The 18,338-nt window shown below is 40.6% G+C and overlaps 21 non-coding genes across 21 annotated transcripts; all 21 read left to right on the top strand.

Annotated features, from left to right (window-relative positions):
* The first annotated feature begins 358 nt into the window (after positions 1-358).
* trnav-cac lies at positions 359-431 on the top strand. Its single transcript has one exon. It is a non-coding gene; the product is annotated as a tRNA-Val (tRNA).
* A 129-nt stretch (positions 432-560) lies between these two features.
* On the top strand, positions 561-633 carry trnav-cac. The gene has a single exon. It is a non-coding gene; the product is annotated as a tRNA-Val (tRNA).
* Positions 634-3,174: 2,541 nt separating this feature from the next.
* trnav-cac lies at positions 3,175-3,247 on the top strand. Its single transcript has one exon. It is a non-coding gene; the product is annotated as a tRNA-Val (tRNA).
* A 129-nt stretch (positions 3,248-3,376) lies between these two features.
* Positions 3,377-3,449, top strand: trnav-cac. The gene has a single exon. It is a non-coding gene; the product is annotated as a tRNA-Val (tRNA).
* Positions 3,450-4,682: 1,233 nt separating this feature from the next.
* On the top strand, positions 4,683-4,755 carry trnav-cac. The gene has a single exon. It is a non-coding gene; the product is annotated as a tRNA-Val (tRNA).
* Positions 4,756-4,884: 129 nt separating this feature from the next.
* Positions 4,885-4,957, top strand: trnav-cac. Its single transcript has one exon. It is a non-coding gene; the product is annotated as a tRNA-Val (tRNA).
* Positions 4,958-6,190: 1,233 nt separating this feature from the next.
* On the top strand, positions 6,191-6,263 carry trnav-cac. The gene has a single exon. It is a non-coding gene; the product is annotated as a tRNA-Val (tRNA).
* A 129-nt stretch (positions 6,264-6,392) lies between these two features.
* trnav-cac lies at positions 6,393-6,465 on the top strand. Its single transcript has one exon. It is a non-coding gene; the product is annotated as a tRNA-Val (tRNA).
* A 1,568-nt stretch (positions 6,466-8,033) lies between these two features.
* trnav-aac lies at positions 8,034-8,106 on the top strand. The gene has a single exon. It is a non-coding gene; the product is annotated as a tRNA-Val (tRNA).
* Positions 8,107-8,235: 129 nt separating this feature from the next.
* On the top strand, positions 8,236-8,308 carry trnav-cac. The gene has a single exon. It is a non-coding gene; the product is annotated as a tRNA-Val (tRNA).
* Positions 8,309-9,206: 898 nt separating this feature from the next.
* Positions 9,207-9,279, top strand: trnav-cac. The gene has a single exon. It is a non-coding gene; the product is annotated as a tRNA-Val (tRNA).
* Positions 9,280-9,408: 129 nt separating this feature from the next.
* On the top strand, positions 9,409-9,481 carry trnav-cac. The gene has a single exon. It is a non-coding gene; the product is annotated as a tRNA-Val (tRNA).
* A 1,233-nt stretch (positions 9,482-10,714) lies between these two features.
* trnav-aac lies at positions 10,715-10,787 on the top strand. The gene has a single exon. It is a non-coding gene; the product is annotated as a tRNA-Val (tRNA).
* A 1,100-nt stretch (positions 10,788-11,887) lies between these two features.
* On the top strand, positions 11,888-11,960 carry trnav-aac. The gene has a single exon. It is a non-coding gene; the product is annotated as a tRNA-Val (tRNA).
* Positions 11,961-12,089: 129 nt separating this feature from the next.
* On the top strand, positions 12,090-12,162 carry trnav-cac. Its single transcript has one exon. It is a non-coding gene; the product is annotated as a tRNA-Val (tRNA).
* Positions 12,163-13,060: 898 nt separating this feature from the next.
* Positions 13,061-13,133, top strand: trnav-cac. The gene has a single exon. It is a non-coding gene; the product is annotated as a tRNA-Val (tRNA).
* A 129-nt stretch (positions 13,134-13,262) lies between these two features.
* Positions 13,263-13,335, top strand: trnav-cac. Its single transcript has one exon. It is a non-coding gene; the product is annotated as a tRNA-Val (tRNA).
* A 1,233-nt stretch (positions 13,336-14,568) lies between these two features.
* On the top strand, positions 14,569-14,641 carry trnav-aac. The gene has a single exon. It is a non-coding gene; the product is annotated as a tRNA-Val (tRNA).
* Positions 14,642-16,261: 1,620 nt separating this feature from the next.
* On the top strand, positions 16,262-16,334 carry trnav-cac. The gene has a single exon. It is a non-coding gene; the product is annotated as a tRNA-Val (tRNA).
* Positions 16,335-17,566: 1,232 nt separating this feature from the next.
* On the top strand, positions 17,567-17,639 carry trnav-aac. Its single transcript has one exon. It is a non-coding gene; the product is annotated as a tRNA-Val (tRNA).
* A 129-nt stretch (positions 17,640-17,768) lies between these two features.
* Positions 17,769-17,841, top strand: trnav-cac. The gene has a single exon. It is a non-coding gene; the product is annotated as a tRNA-Val (tRNA).
* The last annotated feature ends 497 nt before the right edge of the window (positions 17,842-18,338 follow it).

The following is an 18,338-nucleotide window of genomic DNA, read 5'->3' as shown; positions in this document are numbered from 1 at the left end:
TTTTCAGACCCTTTGCTATGAGGCTGGAAATTGAGCTCAGGTCCATCCTGTTTCCATTGATCATCCTTGAGATGTTTCTTCAACTTGATTGGAGTCCACCTGTGGTAAATTCAAATGATTGGTCATTTCTGCAGCATTGAAGGTACCCAAGAACACAGTGGCTTCCATCACTCTTAAATGGAAGAAGTTTTGAACCACCAAGCCTCTTCCAAGAGCCGCTGCACACAATAATTCCCGGCTTCTCAAGCCTTATTGTTTAATTAATTGACTAAGTAATTTCTGATTTCAATAGGTTCTGAGAGCGATCAATGTCCCACCCAGCCAAAGTCAGCCACACCCTTAGTATTCCACTCATTGGGTTTCCGTAGTGTAGTGGTTATCACGTTCGCCTCACACGCGAAAGGTCCCCGGTTCGAGACCGGGCGGAAACGCATTTTAACAGATTGGTCCTTCACACTTCTCAGTATTTGCTATTCAGAATTTAGTTTCAGTAGTGTATTGGTTATCACGTTCGCCTCACACGCGAAAGTCAGTCACACCCTTAGTTTTCCAATCATTCGGTTTCCGTAGTGTAGTGGTTATCACGTTCGCCTCACACGCGAAAGGTCCCCGGTTCGAAACCGGGTGGAAACATTTTGTAATATTCAATATTTCCCAATGCCCAGAGGCTAGCATTTGGTTTGAAACAGTTGAGGTTTGTCTAAACCTTGCTGTCTACCTCTCCGACCAGTGGATCAATGTTGCCGTTTTTTTGGGGACCTCCACCATGCGATCTGTATGAATGTGACCAGACTGACAGCTTCTCTGAGCCAGGCAAATTCATTTATCAGGGTCATTGTAATGGATATATCCAAAGAAATGGCAATATAATCCAAGGTAAAACAAACAAAAATGTAGATTGTTTTCTGTCATTTCAGCTGCTTGATGTGATTGTGTGATAGATTTAGTTGGCTGGCTAGCAAAGGAAAAGAAGCTAGCCTGCATAGGTACAGTGCATTCGGAAAGTTTTCAGACCCCTTACTTTTTTCCACATTTTGTTACGTTACAGCCTTATACTAAAATGGATGAAATAAAATAAAATCTATCTACACACACAATACCACATAATGACAAAGCGATAGCATATAGTTTTTATTAATGAAAAAAATATTTTAAAAATACCTTATTTACATACATTTTCAGACCCTTTGCTATGAGACTGGAAATTGAGCTCAGGTCCATCCTGTTTCCATTGATCATCCTTGAGATGTTTCTTCAACTTGATTGGAGTCCACCTGTGGTAAATTCAAATGATTGGTCATTTCTGCAGCATTGAAGGTACCCAAGAACACAGTGGCTTCCATCACTCTTAAATAGAAGAAGTTTGGAACCACCAAGCCTCTTCCAAGTTCCGGCTGCACACGATAATTCCCGGCTTCTCATGTCTACCTCACATAATATCCAAAATTGAGTTCCACAGAAAGAGCCATAATACCCATTAAATATTTTAAAAATACCTTATTTACGTAAGTTTTCAGACCCTTTGCTATGAGGCTGGAAATTGAGCTCAGGTCCATCCTGTTTCCATTGATCATCCTTGAGATGTTTCTTCAACTTGATTGGAGTCCACCTGTGGTAAATTCAAATGATTGGTCATTTCTGCAGCATTGAAGGTACCCAAGAACACAGTGGCTTCCATCACTCTTAAATGGAAGAAGTTTTGAACCACCAAGCCTCTTCCAAGAGCCGCTGCACACAATAATTCCCGGCTTCTCAAGCCTTATTGTTTAATTAATTGACTAAGTAATTTCTGATTTCATTAGGTCCTGAGAGCGATAAATGTCCCACCCAGCCAAAGTCAGTCACACCCTTAGTTTTCCAATCATTCGGTTTCCGTAGTGTAGTGGTTATCACGTTCGCCTCACATGCGAAAGGTCCCTGGTTCGAAAGCGGGTGGAAACATTTTGTAATATTCAATATTTCCCAATGCCCAGAGGCTAGCATTTGGTTTGAAACAGTTGAGGTTTGTCTAAACCTTGCTGTCTACCTCTCCGACCAGTGGATCAATGTTGCCGTTTTTTTGGGGACCTCCACCATGCGATCTGTATGAATGTGACCAGACTGACAGCTTCTCTGAGCCAGGCAAATTCATTTATCAGGGTCATTGTAATGGATATATCCAAAGAAATGGCAATATAATCCAAGGTAAAACAAACAAAAATGTAGATCGTTTTCTGTCATTTCAGCTGCTTGATGTGATTGTGTGATAGATTTAGTTGGCTGGCTAGCAAAGGAAAAGAAGCTAGCCTGCATAGGTACAGTGCATTCGGAAAGTTTTCAGACCCCTTACTTTTTTCCACATTTTGTTACGTTACAGCCTTATACTAAAATGGATGAAATAAAATAAAATCTATCTACACACAATACCACATAATGACAAAGCGATAGCATATAGTTTTTATTAATGAAAAAAATATTTTAAAAATACCTTATTTACATACATTTTCAGACCCTTTGCTATGAGACTGGAAATTGAGCTCAGGTCCATCCTGTTTCCATTGATCATCCTTGAGATGTTTCTTCAACTTGATTGGAGTCCACCTGTGGTAAATTCAAATGATTGGTCATTTCTGCAGCATTGAAGGTACCCAAGAACACAGTGGCTTCCATCACTCTTAAATAGAAGAAGTTTGGAACCACCAAGCCTCTTCCAAGTTCCGGCTGCACACGATAATTCCCGGCTTCTCATGTCTACCTCACATAATATCCCAAATTGAGTTCCACAGAAAGAGCCATAATACCCATTAAATATTTTAAAAATACCTTATTTACGTAAGTTTTCAGACCCTTTGCTATGAGGCTGGAAATTGAGCTCAGGTCCATCCTGTTTCCATTGATCATCCTTGAGATGTTTCTTCAACTTGATTGGAGTCCACCTGTGGTAAATTCAAATGATTGGTCATTTCTGCAGCATTGAAGGTACCCAAGAACACAGTGGCTTCCATCACTCTTAAATGGAAGAAGTTTTGAACCACCAAGCCTCTTCCAAGAGCCGCTGCACACAATAATTCCCGGCTTCTCAAGCCTTATTGTTTAATTAATTGACTAAGTAATTTCTGATTTCATTAGGTTCTGAGAGCGATAAATGTCCCACCCAGCCAAAGTCAGTCACACCCTTAGTTTTCCAATCATTCGGTTTCCGTAGTGTAGTGGTTATCACGTTCGCCTCACACGCGAAAGGTCCCCGGTTCGAGACCGGGCGGAAACACATTTTAACAGATTGGTCCTTCGCACTTCTCAGTATTTGCTATTCAGACTTTAGTTTCAGTAGTGTATTGGTTATCACGTTCGCCTCACACGTGAAAGTCAGTCACACCCTTAGTTTCCCAATCTTTCGGTTTCCGTAGTGTAGTGGTTATCACGTTCGCCTCACACGCGAAAGGTCCCCGGTTCGAAACCGGGTGGAAACATTTTGTAATATTCAATATTTCCCAATGCCCAGAGGCTAGCATTTGGTTTGAAACAGTTGAGGTTTGTCTAAACCTTGCTGTCTACCTCTCCGACCAGTGGATCAATGTTGCCGTTTTTTTGGGGACCTCCACCATGCGATCTGTATGAATGTGACCAGACTGACAGCTTCTCTGAGCCAGGCAAATTCATTTATCAGGGTCATTGTAATGGATATATCCAAAGAAATGGCAATATAATCCAAGGTAAAACAAACAAAAATGTAGATTGTTTTCTGTCATTTCAGCTGCTTGATGTGATTGTGTGATAGATTTAGTTGGCTGGCTAGCAAAGGAAAAGAAGCTAGCCTGCATAGGTACAGTGCATTCGGAAAGTTTTCAGACCCCTTACTTTTTTCCACATTTTGTTACGTTACAGCCTTATACTAAAATGGATGAAATAAAATAAAATCTATCTACACACAATACCACATAATGACAAAGCGATAGCATATAGTTTTTATTAATGAAAAAAATATTTTAAAAATACCTTATTTACATACATTTTCAGACCCTTTGCTATGAGACTGGAAATTGAGCTCAGGTCCATCCTGTTTCCATTGATCATCCTTGAGATGTTTCTTCAACTTGATTGGAGTCCACCTGTGGTAAATTCAAATGATTGGTCATTTCTGCAGCATTGAAGGTACCCAAGAACACAGTGGCTTCCATCACTCTTAAATAGAAGAAGTTTGGAACCACCAAGCCTCTTCCAAGTTCCGGCTGCACACGATAATTCCCGGCTTCTCATGTCTACCTCACATAATATCCCAAATTGAGTTCCACAGAAAGAGCCATAATACCCATTAAATATTTTAAAAATACCTTATTTACGTAAGTTTTCAGACCCTTTGCTATGAGGCTGGAAATTGAGCTCAGGTCCATCCTGTTTCCATTGATCATCCTTGAGATGTTTCTTCAACTTGATTGGAGTCCACCTGTGGTAAATTCAAATGATTGGTCATTTCTGCAGCATTGAAGGTACCCAAGAACACAGTGGCTTCCATCACTCTTAAATGGAAGAAGTTTTGAACCACCAAGCCTCTTCCAAGAGCCGCTGCACACAATAATTCCCGGCTTCTCAAGCCTTATTGTTTAATTAATTGACTAAGTAATTTCTGATTTCATTAGGTCCTGAGAGCGATAAATGTCCCACCCAGCCAAAGTCAGTCACACCCTTAGTTTTCCAATCATTCGGTTTCCGTAGTGTAGTGGTTATCACGTTCGCCTCACACGCGAAAGGTCCCCGGTTCGAGACCGGGCGGAAACACATTTTAACAGATTGGTCCTTCGCACTTCTCAGTATTTGCTATTCAGAATTTAGTTTCAGTAGTGTATTGGTTATCACGTTCGCCTCACACGCGAAAGTCAGTCACACCCTTAGTTTTCCAATCATTCGGTTTCCGTAGTGTAGTGGTTATCACGTTCGCCTCACATGCGAAAGGTCCCTGGTTCGAAACCGGGTGGAAACATTTTGTAATATTCAATATTTCCCAATGCCCAGAGGCTAGCATTTGGTTTGAAACAGTTGAGGTTTGTCTAAACCTTGCTGTCTACCTCTCCGACCAGTGGATCAATGTTGCCGTTTTTTTGGGGACCTCCACCATGCGATCTGTATGAATGTGACCAGACTGACAGCTTCTCTGAGCCAGGCAAATTCATTTATCAGGGTCATTGTAATGGATATATCCAAAGAAATGGCAATATAATCCAAGGTAAAACAAACAAAAATGTAGATTGTTTTCTGTCATTTCAGCTGCTTGATGTGATTGTGTGATAGATTTAGTTGGCTGGCTAGCAAAGGAAAAGAAGCTAGCCTGCATAGGTACAGTGCATTCGGAAAGTTTTCAGACCCCTTACTTTTTTCCACATTTTGTTACGTTACAGCCTTATACTAAAATGGATGAAATAAAATAAAATCTATCTACACACAATACCACATAATGACAAAGCGATAGCATATAGTTTTTATTAATGAAAAAAATATTTTAAAAATACCTTATTTACATACATTTTCAGACCCTTTGCTATGAGACTGGAAATTGAGCTCAGGTCCATCCTGTTTCCATTGATCATCCTTGAGATGTTTCTTCAACTTGATTGGAGTCCACCTGTGGTAAATTCAAATGATTGGTCATTTCTGCAGCATTGAAGGTACCCAAGAACACAGTGGCTTCCATCACTCTTAAATAGAAGAAGTTTGGAACCACCAAGCCTCTTCCAAGTTCCGGCTGCACACGATAATTCCCGGCTTCTCATGTCTACCTCACATAATATCCCAAATTGAGTTCCACAGAAAGAGCCATAATACCCATTAAATATTTTAAAAATACCTTATTTACGTAAGTTTTCAGACCCTTTGCTATGAGGCTGGAAATTGAGCTCAGGTCCATCCTGTTTCCATTGATCATCCTTGAGATGTTTCTTCAACTTGATTGGAGTCCACCTGTGGTAAATTCAAATGATTGGTCATTTCTGCAGCATTGAAGGTACCCAAGAACACAGTGGCTTCCATCACTCTTAAATGGAAGAAGTTTTGAACCACCAAGCCTCTTCCAAGAGCCGCTGCACACAATAATTCCCGGCTTCTCAAGCCTTATTGTTTAATTAATTGACTAAGTAATTTCTGATTTCATTAGGTTCTGAGAGCGATAAATGTCCCACCCAGCCAAAGTCAGTCACACCCTTAGTTTTCCAATCATTCGGTTTCCGTAGTGTAGTGGTTATCACGTTCGCCTCACACGCGAAAGGTCCCCGGTTCGAGACCGGGCGGAAACACATTTTAACAGATTGGTCCTTCGCACTTCTCAGTATTTGCTATTCAGACTTTAGTTTCAGTAGTGTATTGGTTATCACGTTCGCCTCACACGCGAAAGTCAGTCACACCCTTAGTTTCCCAATCTTTCGGTTTCCGTAGTGTAGTGGTTATCACGTTCGCCTCACACGCGAAAGGTCCCCGGTTCGAAACCGGGTGGAAACATTTTGTAATATTCAATATTTCCCAATGCCCAGAGGCTAGCATTTGGTTTGAAACAGTTGAGGTTTGTCTAAACCTTGCTGTCTACCTCTCCGACCAGTGGATCAATGTTGCCGTTTTTTTGGGGACCTCCACCATGCGATCTGTATGAATGTGACCAGACTGACAGCTTCTCTGAGCCAGGCAAATTCATTTATCAGGGTCATTGTAATGGATATATCCAAAGAAATGGCAATATAATCCAAGGTAAAACAAACAAAAATGTAGATTGTTTTCTGTCATTTCAGCTGCTTGATGTGATTGTGTGATAGATTTAGTTGGCTGGCTAGCAAAGGAAAAGAAGCTAGCCTGCATAGGTACAGTGCATTCGGAAAGTTTTCAGACCCCTTACTTTTTTCCACATTTTGTTACGTTACAGCCTTATACTAAAATGGATGAAATAAAATAAAATCTATCTACACACAATACCACATAATGACAAAGCGATAGCATATAGTTTTTATTAATGAAAAAAATATTTTAAAAATACCTTATTTACATACATTTTCAGACCCTTTGCTATGAGGCTGGAAATTGAGCTCAGGTCCATCCTGTTTCCATTGATCATCCTTGAGATGTTTCTTCAACTTGATTGGAGTCCACCTGTGGTAAATTCAAATGATTGGTCATTTCTGCAGCATTGAAGGTACCCAAGAACACAGTGGCTTCCATCACTCTTAAATAGAAGAAGTTTGGAACCACCAAGCCTCTTCCAAGTTCCGGCTGCACACGATAATTCCCGGCTTCTCATGTCTACCTCACATAATATCCCAAATTGAGTTCCACAGAAAGAGCCATAATACCCATTAAATATTTTAAAAATACCTTATTTACGTAAGTTTTCAGACCCTTTGCTATGAGACTGGAAATTGAGCTCAGGTCCATCCTGTTTCCATTGATCATCCTTGAGATGTTTCTTCAACTTGATTGGAGTCCACCTGTGGTAAATTCAAATGATTGGTCATTTCTGCAGCATTGAAGGTACCCAAGAACACAGTGGCTTCCATCACTCTTAAATAGAAGAAGTTTGGAACCACCAAGCCTCTTCCAAGTTCCGGCTGCACACGATAATTCCCGGCTTCTCATGTCTACCTCACATAATATCCCAAATTGAGTTCCACAGAAAGAGCCATAATACCCATTAAATATTTTAAAAATACCTTATTTACGTAAGTTTTCAGACCCTTCGCTATGAGACTGGAAATTGAGCTCAGGTCCATCCTGTTTCCATTGATCATCCTTGAGATGTTTCTTCAACTTGATTGGAGTCCACCTGTGGTAAATTCAAATGATTGGTCATTTCTGCAGCATTGAAGGTACCCAAGAACACAGTGGCTTCCATCACTCTTAAATGGAAGAAGTTTTGAACCACCAAGCCTCTTCCAAGAGCCGCTGCACACAATAATTCCCGGCTTCTCAAGCCTTATTGTTTAATTAATTGACTAAGTAATTTCTGATTTCAATAGGTTCTGAGAGCGATCAATGTCCCACCCAGCCAAAGTCAGCCACACCCTTAGTATTCCACTCATTGGGTTTCCGTAGTGTAGTGGTTATCACGTTCGACTAACATGCGGAAGGTTCCCGGTTCGAGACCGGGCGGAAACACATTTTAACAGATTGGTCCTTCGCACTTCTCAGTATTTGCTATTCAGAATTTAGTTTCAGTAGTGTATTGGTTATCACGTTCGCCTCACACGCGAAAGTCAGTCATACCCTTAGTTTTCCAATCATTCGGTTTCTGTAGTGTAGTGGTTATCACGTTCGCCTCACACGCGAAAGGTCCCCGGTTCGAAACCGGGTGGAAACATTTTGTAATATTCAATATTTCCCAATGCCCAGAGGCTAGCATTTGGTTTGAAACAGTTGAGGTTTGTCTAAACCTTGCTGTCTACCTCTCCGACCAGTGGATCAATGTTGCCGTTTTTTTGGGGACCTCCACCATGCGATCTGTATGAATGTGACCAGACTGACAGCTTCTCTGAGCCAGGCAAATTCATTTATCAGGGTCATTGTAATGGATATATCCAAAGAAATGGCAATATAATCCAAGGTAAAACAAACAAAAATGTAGATCGTTTTCTGTCATTTCAGCTGCTTGATGTGATTGTGTGATAGATTTAGTTGGCTGGCTAGCAAAGGAAAAGAAGCTAGCCTGCATAGGTACAGTGCATTCGGAAAGTTTTCAGACCCCTTACTTTTTTCCACATTTTGTTACGTTACAGCCTTATACTAAAATGGATGAAATAAAATAAAATCTATCTACACACAATACCACATAATGACAAAGCGATAGCATATAGTTTTTATTAATGAAAAAAATATTTTAAAAATACCTTATTTACATACATTTTCAGACCCTTTGCTATGAGACTGGAAATTGAGCTCAGGTCCATCCTGTTTCCATTGATCATCCTTGAGATGTTTCTTCAACTTGATTGGAGTCCACCTGTGGTAAATTCAAATGATTGGTCATTTCTGCAGCATTGAAGGTACCCAAGAACACAGTGGCTTCCATCACTCTTAAATGGAAGAAGTTTTGAACCACCAAGCCTCTTCCAAGAGCCGCTGCACACAATAATTCCCGGCTTCTCAAGCCTTATTGTTTAATTAATTGACTAAGTAATTTCTGATTTCATTAGGTTCTGAGAGCGATAAATGTCCCACCCAGCCTAAGTCAGTCACACCCTTAGTTTTCCAATCATTCGGTTTCCGTAGTGTAGTGGTTATCACGTTCGCCTCACACGCGAAAGGTCCCCGGTTCGAGACCGGGCGGAAACACATTTTAACAGATTGGTCCTTCGCACTTCTCAGTATTTGCTATTCAGACTTTAGTTTCAGTAGTGTATTGGTTATCACGTTCGCCTCACACGCGAAAGTCAGTCACACCCTTAGTTTTCCAATCATTCGGTTTCCGTAGTGTAGTGGTTATCACGTTTGCCTCACACGCGAAAGGTCCCCGGTTCGAAACCGGGTGGGAACATTTTGTAATATTCAATATTTCCCAATGCCCAGAGGCTAGCATTTGGTTTGAAACAGTTGAGGTTTGTCTAAACCTTGCTGTCTACCTCTCCGACCAGTGGATCAATGTTGCCGTTTTTTTGGGGACCTCCACCATGCGATCTGTATGAATGTGACCAGACTGACAGCTTCTCTGAGCCAGGCAAATTCATTTATCAGGGTCATTGTAATGGATATATCCAAAGAAATGGCAATATAATCCAAGGTAAAACAAACAAAAATGTAGATCGTTTTCTGTCATTTCAGCTGCTTGATGTGATTGTGTGATAGATTTAGTTGGCTGGCTAGCAAAGGAAAAGAAGCTAGCCTGCATAGGTACAGTGCATTCGGAAAGTTTTCAGACCCCTTACTTTTTTCCACATTTTGTTACGTTACAGCCTTATACTAAAATGGATGAAATAAAATAAAATCTATCTACACACAATACCACATAATGACAAAGCGATAGCATATAGTTTTTATTAATGAAAAAAATATTTTAAAAATACCTTATTTACATACATTTTCAGACCCTTTGCTATGAGACTGGAAATTGAGCTCAGGTCCATCCTGTTTCCATTGATCATCCTTGAGATGTTTCTTCAACTTGATTGGAGTCCACCTGTGGTAAATTCAAATGATTGGTCATTTCTGCAGCATTGAAGGTACCCAAGAACACAGTGGCTTCCATCACTCTTAAATAGAAGAAGTTTGGAACCACCAAGCCTCTTCCAAGTTCCGGCTGCACACGATAATTCCCGGCTTCTCATGTCTACCTCACATAATATCCCAAATTGAGTTCCACAGAAAGAGCCATAATACCCATTAAATATTTTAAAAATACCTTATTTACGTAAGTTTTCAGACCCTTTGCTATGAGACTGGAAATTGAGCTCAGGTCCATCCTGTTTCCATTGATCATCCTTGAGATGTTTCTTCAACTTGATTGGAGTCCACCTGTGGTAAATTCAAATGATTGGTCATTTCTGCAGCATTGAAGGTACCCAAGAACACAGTGGCTTCCATCACTCTTAAATGGAAGAAGTTTTGAACCACCAAGCCTCTTCCAAGAGCCGCTGCACACAATAATTCCCGGCTTCTCAAGCCTTATTGTTTAATTAATTGACTAAGTAATTTCTGATTTCAATAGGTTCTGAGAGCGATCAATGTCCCACCCAGCCAAAGTCAGCCACACCCTTAGTATGCCACTCATTGGGTTTCCGTAGTGTAGTGGTTATCACGTTCGACTAACATGCGGAAGGTCCCCGGTTCGAGACCGGGCGGAAACACATTTTAACAAATTGGTCCTTCGCACTTCTCAGTATTTGCTGTTCAGACATTAGTTTCAGTAGTGTATTGGTTATCACGTTCGCCTCACATGCGAAAGTCAGTCACACCCTTAGTTTTCCAATCATTCAGTTTCCGTAGTGTAGTGGTTATCACGTTCGCCTCACACGCGAAAGGTCCCCGGTTTGAAAACGGGCGGAAACATTTCGTAATATTCAATATTTCCCAATGCCCAGAAGCTAGCATTTGGTTTGAAACAGTGTAGGTTTGTCTAAACCTTGCTGTCTACCTCTCCGACCTGTGGATCAATGTTGCTGTTTTTTTGGGGACCTCCACCATGCGATCTGTATGAATGTGACCAGACTGACAGCTTCTCTGAGCCAGGCAAATTCATTTATCAGGGTCATTGTAATGGATATATCCAAAGAAATGGCAATATAATCCAAGGTAAAACAAACAAAAATGTAGATCGTTTTCTGTCATTTCAGCTGCTTGAAGTGATTGTGTGATAGATTTAGATGGCTGGCAAGCAAAGGAAAAGAAGCTAGCCTGCATAGGTACAGTGCATTCGGAAAGTTTTCAGACCCCTTACTTTTTTCCACATTTTGTTACGTTACAGCCTTATACTAAAATTGATGAATTAAAATAAAATCTATCTACACACAATACCACATAATGACAAAGCGATAACATATCGTTTTTATTAATGAAAAAAATATTTTAAAAATACCTTATTTACATACATTTTCAGACCCTTTGCTATGAGACTGGAAATTGAGCTCAGGTCCATCCTGTTTCCATTGATCATCCTTGAGATGTTTCTTCAACTTGATTGGAGTCCACCTGTGGTAAATTCAAATGATTGGTCATTTCTGCAGCATTGAAGGTACCCAAGAACACAGTGGCTTCCATCACTCTTAAATGGAAGAAGTTTTGAACCACCAAGCCTCTTCCAAGAGCCGCTGCACACAATAATTCCCGGCTTCTCAAGCCTTATTGTTTAATTAATTGACTAAGTAATTTCTGATTTCAATAGGTTCTGAGAGCGATCAATGTCCCACCCAGCCAAAGTCAGCCACACCCTTAGTATTCCACTCATTGGGTTTCCGTAGTGTAGTGGTTATCACGTTCGACTAACATGCGGAAGGTTCCCGGTTCGAGACCGGGCGGAAACACATTTTAACAGATTGGTCCTTCGCACTTCTCAGTATTTGCTATTCAGAATTTAGTTTCAGTAGTGTATTGGTTATCACGTTCGCCTCACACGCGAAAGTCAGTCATACCCTTAGTTTTCCAATCATTCGGTTTCTGTAGTGTAGTGGTTATCACGTTCGCCTCACACGCGAAAGGTCCCTGGTTCGAAACCGGGTGGAAACATTTTGTAATATTCAATATTTCCCAATGCCCAGAGGCTAGCATTTGGTTTGAAACAGTTGAGGTTTGTCTAAACCTTGCTGTCTACCTCTCCGACCAGTGGATCAATGTTGCCGTTTTTTTGGGGACCTCCACCATGCGATCTGTATGAATGTGACCAGACTGACAGCTTCTCTGAGCCAGGCAAATTCATTTATCAGGGTCATTGTAATGGATATATCCAAAGAAATGGCAATATAATCCAAGGTAAAACAAACAAAAATGTAGATCGTTTTCTGTCATTTCAGCTGCTTGATGTGATTGTGTGATAGATTTAGTTGGCTGGCTAGCAAAGGAAAAGAAGCTAGCCTGCATAGGTACAGTGCATTCGGAAAGTTTTCAGACCCCTTACTTTTTTCCACATTTTGTTACGTTACAGCCTTATACTAAAATGGATGAAATAAAATAAAATCTATCTACACACAATACCACATAATGACAAAGCGATAGCATATAGTTTTTATTAATGAAAAAAATATTTTAAAAATACCTTATTTACATACATTTTCAGACCCTTTGCTATGAGACTGGAAATTGAGCTCAGGTCCATCCTGTTTCCATTGATCATCCTTGAGATGTTTCTTCAACTTGATTGGAGTCCACCTGTGGTAAATTCAAATGATTGGTCATTTCTGCAGCATTGAAGGTACCCAAGAACACAGTGGCTTCCATCACTCTTAAATGGAAGAAGTTTTGAACCACCAAGCCTCTTCCAAGAGCCGCTGCACACAATAATTCCCGGCTTCTCAAGCCTTATTGTTTAATTAATTGACTAAGTAATTTCTGATTTCATTAGGTTCTGAGAGCGATAAATGTCCCACCCAGCCTAAGTCAGTCACACCCTTAGTTTTCCAATCATTCGGTTTCCGTAGTGTAGTGGTTATCACGTTCGCCTCACACGCGAAAGGTCCCCGGTTCGAGACCGGGCGGAAACACATTTTAACAGATTGGTCCTTCGCACTTCTCAGTATTTGCTATTCAGACTTTAGTTTCAGTAGTGTATTGGTTATCACGTTCGCCTCACACGCGAAAGTCAGTCACACCCTTAGTTTTCCAATCATTCGGTTTCCGTAGTGTAGTGGTTATCACGTTTGCCTCACACGCGAAAGGTCCCCGGTTCGAAACCGGGTGGGAACATTTTGTAATATTCAATATTTCCCAATGCCCAGAGGCTAGCATTTGGTTTGAAACAGTTGAGGTTTGTCTAAACCTTGCTGTCTACCTCTCCGACCAGTGGATCAATGTTGCCGTTTTTTTGGGGACCTCCACCATGCGATCTGTATGAATGTGACCAGACTGACAGCTTCTCTGAGCCAGGCAAATTCATTTATCAGGGTCATTGTAATGGATATATCCAAAGAAATGGCAATATAATCCAAGGTAAAACAAACAAAAATGTAGATCGTTTTCTGTCATTTCAGCTGCTTGATGTGATTGTGTGATAGATTTAGTTGGCTGGCTAGCAAAGGAAAAGAAGCTAGCCTGCATAGGTACAGTGCATTCGGAAAGTTTTCAGACCCCTTACTTTTTTCCACATTTTGTTACGTTACAGCCTTATACTAAAATGGATGAAATAAAATAAAATCTATCTACACACAATACCACATAATGACAAAGCGATAGCATATAGTTTTTATTAATGAAAAAAATATTTTAAAAATACCTTATTTACATACATTTTCAGACCCTTTGCTATGAGACTGGAAATTGAGCTCAGGTCCATCCTGTTTCCATTGATCATCCTTGAGATGTTTCTTCAACTTGATTGGAGTCCACCTGTGGTAAATTCAAATGATTGGTCATTTCTGCAGCATTGAAGGTACCCAAGAACACAGTGGCTTCCATCACTCTTAAATAGAAGAAGTTTGGAACCACCAAGCCTCTTCCAAGTTCCGGCTGCACACGATAATTCCCGGCTTCTCATGTCTACCTCACATAATATCCCAAATTGAGTTCCACAGAAAGAGCCATAATACCCATTAAATATTTTAAAAATACCTTATTTACGTAAGTTTTCAGACCCTTTGCTATGAGACTGGAAATTGAGCTCAGGTCCATCCTGTTTCCATTGATCATCCTTGAGATGTTTCTTCAACTTGATTGGAGTCCACCTGTGGTAAATTCAAATGATTGGTCATTTCTGCAGCATTGAAGGTACCCAAGAACACAGTGGCTTCCATCACTCTTAAATGGAAGAAGTTTTGAACCACCAAGCCTCTTCCAAGAGCCGCTGCACACAATAATTCCCGGCTTCTCAAGCCTTATTGTTTAATTAATTGACTAAGTAATTTCTGATTTCAATAGGTTCTGAGAGCGATCAATGTCCCACCCAGCCAAAGTCAGCCACACCCTTAGTATGCCACTCATTGGGTTTCCGTAGTGTAGTGGTTATCACGTTCGACTAACATGCGGAAGGTCCCCGGTTCGAGACCGGGCGGAAACACATTTTAACAAATTGGTCCTTCGCACTTCTCAGTATTTGCTGTTCAGACATTAGTTTCAGTAGTGTATTGGTTATCACGTTCGCCTCACATGCGAAAGTCAGTCACACCCTTAGTTTTCCAATCATTCAGTTTCCGTAGTGTAGTGGTTATCACGTTCGCCTCACACGCGAAAGGTCCCCGGTTTGAAAACGGGCGGAAACATTTCTTAATATTCAATATTTCCCAATGCCCAGAAGCTAGCATTTGGTTTGAAACAGTGTAGGTTTGTCTAAACCTTGCTGTCTACCTCTCCGACCTGTGGATCAATGTTGCTGTTTTTTTGGGGACCTCCACCATGCGATCTGTATGAATGTGACCAGACTGACAGCTTCTCTGAGCCAGGCAAATTCATTTATCAGGGTCATTGTAATGGATATATCCAAAGAAATGGCAATATAATCCAAGGTAAAACAAACAAAAATGTAGATCGTTTTCTGTCATTTCAGCTGCTTGAAGTGATTGTGTGATAGATTTAGATGGCTGGCAAGCAAAGGAAAAGAAGCTAGCCTGCATAGGTACAGTGCATTCGGAAAGTTTTCAGACCCCTTACTTTTTTCCACATTTTGTTACGTTACAGCCTTATACTAAAATTGATGAATTAAAATAAAATCTATCTACACACAATACCACATAATGACAAAGCGATAACATATCGTTTTTATTAATGAAAAAAATATTTTAAAAATACCTTATTTACATACATTTTCAGACCCTTTGCTATGAGACTGGAAATTGAGCTCAGGTCCATCCTGTTTCCATTGATCATCCTTGAGATGTTTCTTCAACTTGATTGGAGTCCACCTGTGGTAAATTCAAATGATTGGTCATTTCTGCAGCATTGAAGGTACCCAAGAACACAGTGGCTTCCATCACTCTTAAATAGAAGAAGTTTGGAACCACCAAGCCTCTTCCAAGTTCCGGCTGCACACGATAATTCCCGGCTTCTCATGTCTACCTCACATAATAACCCAAATTGAGTACCACAGAAAGAGCCATAATACCCATTAAATATTTTAAAAATACCTTATTTACGTACGTTTTCAGACCCTTTGCTATGAGGCTGGAAATTGAGCTCAGGTCCATCCTGTTTCCATTGATCAACCTTGACATGTTTCTTCAACTTGATTGGAGTCCACCTGTGGTAAATTCAAATGATTGGTCATTTCTGCAGCATTGAAGGTACCCAAGAACACAGTGGCTTCCATCACTCTTAAATGGAAGAAGTTTTGAACCACCAAGCCTCTTCCAAGAGCCGCTGCACACAATAATTCCCGGCTTCTCAAGCCTTATTGTTTAATTAATTGACTAAGTAATTTCTGATTTCATTAGGTTCTGAGAGCGATAAATGTCCCACCCAGCCAAAGTCAGCCACACCCTTACTATTCCACTCATTGGGTTTACGTAGTGTAGTGGTTATCAAGTTCACATTACACGCGTAAGGTCCCCAGTTCGAGACCGGGCGGAAACACATTTTAACAAATTAGTATTTGCTATTCAGACTTTAGTTTCAGTAGTGTATTCGTTATCACGTTCGCCTCACACGCGAAAGTCAGTCACATCCTTAGTTTTCCAATCATTCGGTTTCCGTAGTGTAGTGGTTATCACGTTCGCCTCACACGCGAAAGGTCCCCGGTTCGAAACCGGGCGGAAACATTTTGTAATATTCAATATTTCCCAATGCCCAGAGGTTAGCATTTGGTTTGAAACAGTTGAGGTTTGTCTAAACCTTGCTGTCTACCTCTCCGACCTGTGGATCAATGTTGCCGTTTTTTTGGGGACCTCCACCATGCGATCTGTATGAATGTGACCAGACTGACAGCTTCTCTGAGCCAGGCAAATTCATTTATCAGGGTCATTGTAATGGATATATCCAAAGAAATGGCCATATAATCCAAGGTAAAACAAACAAAAATGTAGATCGTTTTCTGTCATTTCAGCTGCTTGATGTGATTGTGTGATAGATTTAGTTGGCTGGCTAGCAAAGGAAAGAAGCTAGCCTGCATAGGTACAGTGCATTCGGAAAGTTTTCAGACCCCTTACTTTTTTCCACATTTTGTTACGTTACAGCCTTATACTAAAATGGATGAAATAAAATAAAATCTATCTACACACAATACCACATAATGACAAAGCGATAACATATAGTTTTTATTACTGAAAAAAATATTTTAAAAATACCTTATTTACATACATTTTCAGACCCTTTGCTATGAGACTGGAAATTGAGCTCAGGTCCATCCTGTTTCCATTGATCATCCTTGAGATGTTTCTTCAACTTGATTGGAGTCCACCTGTGGTAAATTCAAATGATTGGTCATTTCTGCAGCATTGAAGGTACCCAAGAACACAGTGGCTTCCATCACTCTTAAATAGAAGAAGTTTGGAACCACCAAGCCTCTTCCAAGTTCCGGCTGCACACGATAATTCCCGGCTTCTCATGTCTACCTCACATAATATCCCAAATTGAGTACCACAGAAAGAGCCATAATACCCATTAAATATTTTAAAAATACCTTATTTACGTACGTTTTCAGACCCTTTGCTATGAGGCTGGAAATTGAGCTCAGGTCCATCCTGTTTCCATTGATCAACCTTGACATGTTTCTTCAACTTGATTGGAGTCCACCTGTGGTAAATTCAAATGATTGGTCATTTCTGCAGCATTGAAGGTACCCAAGAACACAGTGGCTTCCATCACTCTTAAATGGAAGAAGTTTTGAACCACCAAGCCTCTTCCAAGAGCCGCTGCACACAATAATTCCCGGCTTCTCAAGCCTTATTGTTTAATTAATTGACTAAGTAATTTCTGATTTCATTAGGTTCTGAGAGCGATAAATGTCCCACCCAGCCAAAGTCAGCCACACCCTTAGTTTTCCACTCATTGGGTTTCCGTAGTGTAGAGGTTATCACGTTCGCCTAACACGCGAAAGGTCCCCGGTTCGAGACCGGGCGGAAACACATTTTAACAAATTGGTCCTTCGCACTTCTCAGTATTTGCTATTCAGACTTTAGTTTCAGTAGTGTATTCGTTATCACGTTCGCCACACACGCGAAAGTCAGTCACACCCTTAGTCTTCCAATCTTTCGGTTTCCGTAGTGTAGTGGTTATCACGTTCGCCTCACAAGCGAAAGGTCTCTGGTTCGAAACCGGGCGGAAACATTTTGTAATATTCAATATCTCCCAATGCCCAGAGGCTAGCATTGGGTTTGAAACAGTTGAGGTTTGTCTAAACCTTGCTGTCTACCTCTCCGACCTGTGGATCAATGTTGCCGTTTTTTTGGGGACCTCCACCATGCGATCTGTATGAATGTGACCAGACTGACAGCTTCTCTGAGCCAGGCAAATTCATTTATCAGGGTCATTGTAATGGATATATCCAAAGAAATGGCAATATAATCCAAGGTAAAACAAACAAAAATGTAGATTGTTTTCTGTCATTTCAGTTGCTTGATGTGATTGTGTGATAGATTTAGTTGGCTGGCTAGCAAAGGAAAAGAAGCTAGCCTGCATAGGTACAGTGCATTCGGAAAGTTTTCAGACCCCTTACTTTTTTCCACATTTTGTTACGTTACAGCCTTATACTAAAATGGATGAAATAAAATAAAAATCTATCTACACACAATACCACATAATGACAAAGCGATAAACTATAGTTT

The sequence above is a fragment of the Oncorhynchus mykiss genome, unplaced genomic scaffold (assembly GCF_013265735.2).
Source record: "Oncorhynchus mykiss isolate Arlee unplaced genomic scaffold, USDA_OmykA_1.1 un_scaffold_364, whole genome shotgun sequence".
NCBI lineage: Eukaryota > Metazoa > Chordata > Actinopteri > Salmoniformes > Salmonidae > Oncorhynchus > Oncorhynchus mykiss.
The sequence above is the reverse complement of the archived record's forward strand: the minus strand, read 5'-3'. Positions and strand labels throughout refer to the sequence as shown.